The sequence below is a fragment of the Grammomys surdaster genome, unplaced genomic scaffold (assembly GCF_004785775.1).
Source record: "Grammomys surdaster isolate TR1022 unplaced genomic scaffold, NIH_TR_1.0 137, whole genome shotgun sequence".
Lineage (NCBI taxonomy): Eukaryota > Metazoa > Chordata > Mammalia > Rodentia > Muridae > Grammomys > Grammomys surdaster.
Genome location: NW_021604595.1, coordinates 8,308,480 through 8,315,484, shown reverse-complemented (window position 1 = coordinate 8,315,484; position 7,005 = coordinate 8,308,480). Strand labels below are relative to the sequence as shown.

At 41.7% G+C, this 7,005-nt stretch overlaps 1 long non-coding RNA gene across 1 annotated transcript; it reads right to left on the bottom strand.

Annotated features, from left to right (window-relative positions):
- Nucleotides 1–4,342: 4,342 nt before the first annotated feature.
- LOC114617545 lies at nucleotides 4,343–6,674 on the bottom strand. The gene is made up of 2 exons (XR_003710811.1): nucleotides 6,542–6,674; nucleotides 4,343–4,592 (listed from the first exon to the last, which is right to left on the bottom strand). It is a non-coding gene; the product is annotated as an uncharacterized LOC114617545 (long non-coding RNA).
- Between the last annotated feature and the right edge of the window lie 331 nt (nucleotides 6,675–7,005).

Here is a 7,005-nt window from a genome sequence, read left to right as displayed (position 1 = left end):
TTTTGTGGCTACTTCATAATTGTAATTTGCTATTGTTATGAAATATAATATAAATATCTGTCCTTTTCAATAGTCTTAGGTGGCCTCTGTGAAAGGGGGCCATTAGACCCCCTGAGGAGCTGGGATCCACAGGTTGAGAATGAGAACATTATTGCTTATGGCTACCAACTGAGGAGAACATTCTAGTACCTACAAGAAGTGCCTAGCTTTGGGAGGCACATCTATGGGAACAACTTAGAGATATGTTCTCTGCTAAGGGCATGATAGAAGTAACAGTTCTGCCATGAGGCTGCCCACTATTAGCATTATGATTTTTTTTCCAGAAAATATTCAGGGGGGACAATTTCCAAGAATATTTCATAGTTGTTTTAAGGCCAACATTAGCTTCCAAACTGAAGGAAACTCTTCATTCTTAATTTGGGGATTTCCATTAAGACCTCAATGACCCAGAATTTCCCACTAGTCCCTGGTATATTTCTCAGGAACTGGAAAGGGCATCTGAAATTGACCTGAAGTCCAAGATTGGTGAATTATCATCAAGTCTGAGAGACTGAAGGAACCAACATGCTAGTGAGTTGGAGAGCAGCAAACAGTGTTGAGTTGACATCTGTTTTAGGTAAAACAGAGATTAAATTATAATTAGAAGTATTTTCAGTGGAGCAGAAAGAAAGATGGGAAACTAAAATCTATCCAACAACCTATCAAATTCTTAGGACTCAATAAATCAATTTCAAATACGTAGCCCAAATATGATCAGTTAAAGGTCTTTTCTTCTTGTGACTCTTTCTTGAGGAGAGCACATTTGTGCTCCCGTGTGTTTTAGTTTCTTCCCAGATTCCCCTTTCGCTCTTAACTGTTGTCCTTAAGAAATCAGGTAGTAGGCATGATGTTAAAATGATGAAGGAAATACGCATTTACTAAATAGATCCCACAAAAGATTGGAAAACTTGGGTTTTTTTTCCCCAATTAAAGATGAAATTAGTCCTCATGACTTCAGTAAACTAAGGATGATAAGAAACATAGGTGCTGTGGACGTTGCTTGGTCCTCTAGGTTCTCTACCACCCCACTTTGTCCTATAGCTCAGAAGTAGACAGTAGGAAACTAGATAGTGGGTCATTTAGAAGCTCCACAAAATAGGAAGCCATTGTTCCCATGCTCAGAATTCCTAAGACAGTGATACACAATTCCCATCCTTTGCCAGTGAGCCCCTGAACAGAACATGAGTGCTAGGAACTATCTGTGCCCCTTGTCCCAAAATCTCTATGTTGGAACTCCACTCACCAGTGAGATGGTACTTGAAGATGGGGTCTTTGGAAAGCTCTCATTATAGGATTGATGCCCTTATCAGAAGAGACCATGAAAGCGTTGTCCCCTCTCTGCCTCATGTGAGGATGTAGCCAGGATCAGCACCCTCACAAGTAACTGGGTGGACAGGCACCTTGACCTTGGACTACCCATCACCCATGATTATACAGAAATAAGTTTCTGTTGTTTAAGCTACTTGGGCTACAGTATGTTTTGTTAAAACAACCTGAATGACCAGGACACAGGGTATACCAAGTCTAGCTTCCCTTTGTCTCTTTAAGTAGGAAAATGTTATCAATGATACAAGACAAAAAGATGGTGGATCCACTTGGTGTGACTTGGTGTGAACTTCTAACTAAGAAAGAAATGGACTAAAATAAAAAAGGAATTATAGTAAGCATTAGTAGACAATGTCCATTTAATATTATATATTATTTTTATAAAATTATTAAGGCAAATATGCCATTTGTATAAATAAAGAGAAATGTTTATTAAGCATACCAATGGCCCACTGTGTACAAAATGACACTTTGTACATAGTGTCTTATGTCTTTCTTTTTTACAACACTAAGGCAAACATTATTATGGTATTTGACAACTGAAGAGGGCCATCTGAGTATACACAGGAATTAAATAAGTTATCGAAGCACACAAGGTAAACAATTGGCAGAAATGTCGGCTATAATTTCAAAAATTATTATTATTATATTTATTATAAAAATAATATTTCATCTCAACTCAGAGCCCCGTTATCCCATTGAAACTCTGTGTACTACTGTTGACGTTTATTAAATCTTAAGATTTTCCAAAATGAACTAGCTCTGTAGATCAGGCTGACTTCAACTCAGAGATCCACCTGCCTCTGTCTACTGAGTGCTGAGGGATTAAAAGTCATGGCTGGGCAAAAGGAGATGGGGAGGGACTCTTAAAGTTGCTCGGACTGGGATGCGGTGAGGAGGAGAAAGAAGGATCGCCAGATGGATAGATGTAGGAGCTGCAGGAGATAAAGCCAACCAGCCATTTGAGATTTCGGGTAAGTAGCCACTGGCCACTTTCTCGACTGGGCTTAGGGTAGCGGGCATTGAGCTAGCCAAGACACTTCAAAAATAAGCTGATGTGTGTGTGTGTTTTGCATTCTTGGATCCAAAGAGCTGCTGGGTGTGTAGCTGGAAGCACACAACCCACTGGGCGCATAAATGGAGTAGCCAAAAACTCACCGCTACAGGTAACTATGACCAATTCATATTTTAATAAGCCACCCTTTTCTATATTGTGAAGAAGAACCAATTACTTTGAAAGTTTCTCATGTGTTGATTTGTTTGCTGTTCTGAAATTCTTGGGACCAGAAGTATTTTGGATTCTTCCCAACTTAGGAATGGGACCTGGACTTCCCTGCTGGAGGACTTGTAACATAAGAACCAGGAACCAGAAACTTTCTGACCATGCTAACAGTGTGCTCAAAAATATGTCACATTTTAGAGAATTTCTAACTGAATACAATAGCTGTCACCTGAAGCACTGTGGTCTCTATCAATAATGATGTCTTGGGTCCCTTTGAGCTACTAAGGAGGGATTGGTAATGTTTTATTAAAACACCTTTATTGCTTAGATATTTATCTCTTATAGTACTGTGTGGGTCACACTTAATCAGCCTGTGCATTTCTGGTCACTGGAGGGTGGTAGTCGAGACCAGAGTCACAATCACTGACACAGTTACAAGGTCAAGGTCATTGATCTTTTCCTTTCAAAGTAGCATCTCTCTGTGCAGCATGCTGGCTTTCAGTTCCACATTGGCCTCAAATGAACAATGTTCTTCCCTTGTCTCAGTCTCTTTCATGCTATGATTGTAAGCATGCCTCACCATGTTGGGGTGGGGGTGGGGGCTCTTTGTTTGTTTTAACAAACAAATTTCCCTCTTTGACAGTGGTTAGCAAACTTCCTCGCCTGGTGCATAAGAAGCAGATGGGAGTGTTGTCTTAAAATAGAAGTCTGTTTCCCACACCCAAAAGTTCTGCTTTAACTTGTCTGAGGAAGGGTGGAGAATCAGTCTTTGACTCTAGACCTTGCCCTCACCCCATGAAGACTGTCCTCGTATACTCTAGCATTGTGGGAGAAATAAGATTAGCAGGTCACTAATACAGTGATCTTTGGCACAGGTTAAAACAAAATGATTCGAACCTCACAACACAGCGTGAACTTCGTCCCAGAATTGACAGGAGTGAGTGAGGTAATTGGTGGAGAGTATAAATTCATGTTTCCATCCATGAAATTCAAAAGTGACAATTAATTTTCCTTCTCTCTCTTAAAGAAGAACCTATCCTAAGTAAGCTAAATGGCCCTTTAGAAACTACCACTTGAACGTTATACCTATCAAGAATTATTTCTGAATTCGTCTTTAAATATCAAGTATGTTTCAGATGGACATTTTCATTCATGGCTAATAATGAGATTTAGGACAAGTGTGAATCTTTATCCCAAGACACATTCATTACTGAGGTCCCAAATCAAGAGTACAAACATCATATGATGTTCAGATGTGCTACATGCCTCCTGAGACATTTAAGGGGACCAGTCCTTCATTAACTTATTTTTTAAAAAGCTTTTAAGGCTTAGCAACAGGCCCTACATAACTGATCCTACTTCCCAGAAATGAAACATGCCCAGACAGACTGAATAACAAGTTGCAGGACAGCCTGTGCTAAAGAGGGTGACTTATCTTGAAACAAAGAAAGAGTAAGGAATTATTATTTTTCCCCTTGGGTATGGACCCAAGAATTATTGCTTAATGATTTAAAATATGCAAAGGTATTTACATTAAAATGAAACTCTCCCTCTAATCCTTCAGCTCACCATTAAATCTTCCTTCCCCAATGGCAAACACTGCAGGTAGTTAATATTTTTAAGGAGATATATATATATAAAAGATATATATGTTAAAGATGTTTTAAAATAGATTTTAAGCATAAAGAAGAGACATATAGAATGACTACCAGGAAACACCAATGTAGGTTTTTCTGACAGAATCTCCCAGAAATGATTCTTTTAAACACTGTGTTTATTTTCACAGAGGCTTATTCCTTTGCAGATAACAATTTGAACAATTAATAGAACAGATAGCGCTGTTCTGTTGAAGTCACAGTTTGCTAAGCGCCTACTCTGCTGATTTCCACAGCCAGGTCTCTCTGAGGGCAACAGGATTAGTCTCCAAACACAAAGAGGTATGCGTCTTCCTGCTCACACTCCAACATGAACACATGCTCCTGAAAGTAGGACCCCGGATGCTGCACTGATGAAGCAAAGAATCATTTTATGAAATAGAAATAAAACAATATCTCAGAGGTCTCATCTTCACAAAGATCTACAGTAATTTTGAAACACCCACCAGCTTCATTTCTCTTGAGAACTGATCAAGAGAGAAATGATCTTTTACAAAGTTAATAAGCAAATTGATCAGCGAGCTCAGGTGCTTTCTCATTGTTCTCAGTCATTTGCGTGCTGTAGCCAATAGAGTGAGCATGTTTGTTCTGACCACATTGTGAAAATCTAACATGTGCTCAACTGTGTTCTGTCTCTCTCCCACACGCTGCCTGCAGCCTGGGCTATAAAGTCCCAGTAACAAGAACAGGGCTTCAGGAGGCTCCTTTGTGTGAACAGAAGGATAGATCTTCTCTCTTAATTTTAATAGTGCACATCCTCAAGTGCAAATCTGTATTTGCTTCTTATTGAGAACTGGTACAGGATCCTAGAGATGATCATAACTATACCATATCCACGGGACATCTAACCCAGCATCTCTGAGGTCTGTTATATACCTTCCATAAAAAAATCCTAAAAGCAAAGGCAGTCTTAAAAACCATGTCATGATGGTGTCTCTTCCTATTGCCTTTGGCTGCCCTCCCATATCCCTTGCTATCTCATTCCTTTCTAGGCTAGCATAGACTCTGATCCAAACACATTGTCCCTCTCTGTTGTGCTCTGCAGGTACCTATGGGCTAATTCATCCCCAGTGAAGAACACAAAGAATTGTTATACATGGCTAACTGTCATGATAGAGCCAACAGCAGTTTACCCATTAGGTGTGTGTGTGTGTGTGTGTGTGTGTGTGTGTACACAGTGTGACCTTCCCCACCTTCTCATGTACTCCCAGATGGATTACATGTCACTGAAAGACTAAACATCACAGCATGTAAGTCGATCTGAGGTCTTGGAAATCAGGCACACTTGGCTGCACTAAATGTTTTACTTTGGCTCAGACTCTTCCCATTGCAAAGAAGGACAGACATTACAGTCACATCTCTAGGCTTTGCACAGAAGAAAGACGGGGAAATGGCATTCTCTGTACTTCTGAGCATCTGACTTTCCATGGGTTACTAACTCACCCTGTGTGTCTGGGGACTGGAGCTGCAACTTTGGATAGGCCAGTTGCTCACAAGCACAGCTATTATTATACAGCTATTATGAGTGTGCACCAATGCTGCTGGCGAAAGAGGACACACCCTGGGTGCTTTGGTCAGCATGAGTTAGGTCTTCCAGAACGGTTGGTCACTCTCCAGCTGAGCCTGCCATACAAGGAATATTTTTCCAGGGCCCTTTTCGGTACCACAAGTCCAATGTTGGTTGGCTAGTCAGCTACTGACTTCAACTAGGGGTTGGAGAAAGTTTAGGCTGGATCAGGGAAGGAGTGGTGGCCAGGCAAGTCACTGGAGAGGATTTTGAAAGCACCCCACTGCCACCTGTGACTCCACAGTTTTTAATCGGCTGCTTGTGAGTCCCAGTCTGCCTTGACTTTCTTAAAGGAACCAGAAAGCATCATCTTAGCCAGAGGATTGTTGCTTGATACCCATAGCCAGCTAGGGAATCGTTGGGATAATGAGCCAACGAGATTCCTTACGAAATGTTTAATTGAAGATAGGGACAGAAGATGAAAAAAATTCTGCCCCTTGATCCAACTTATCTAGTGGGCAGGAGGATTCTCCAGAACCTTTCCCAACCTTCCCAAAGCCGTGAATAACACTAAACTTTCTCATGGAATCTCATACTTCAGCTATATTGGAGCAGACATCTGGTAGTGATTTATTGGCACATCGGACTGTTCAGAAAAATCAAGATAGAGTCTTAGGAAGCTACACAAAATCTACCTCCCTTCCCACCCACTTCAAAGTCTCACCCTCCCAGCAACTGTTCATCTGCATGGGCTTCTGAATCTCACACGTGGCGGTAACACGGAGCACTCACCTTAGCTACCTGGGTCTTCTACCAAGGAAAACACAGAAAGCTGAAGATCAAGCCGGATTTCCAGTGGGAATTTCCTGGCCCAGATCACCACCCTACTAAGACAAGCTCTGTCTGGAAGATAAGAGGTGTTCTGTGGGAGTGGGTGGTCCGGTGGCCCCTCCCCTGATCTTATCCATCCCTCTCTGCCCTGGCTGGCAGCCATACAGGGAGGAGGGACACTCACGTGCAAGCTATTTCTCCTAAGACCTGGCTTCACCTTGCCGGGGTGCCTCTGGCTGGCTCTTCCTGGATTTCAGCCTCATGGCTAGGAATGATGAAAAGCTAAAGCCTCTCTCAGGGGCTGGTGGGGACTCATTTTGCTAATGAAAAGGCAAAGCATGAGATGGGCAGCCCTGGATTAGAGAGTTGCTTGGCTGCTGCTTTCAAAGGTAAGCAGTCAGCAAAGCTCACTGATGGTGGCGGCT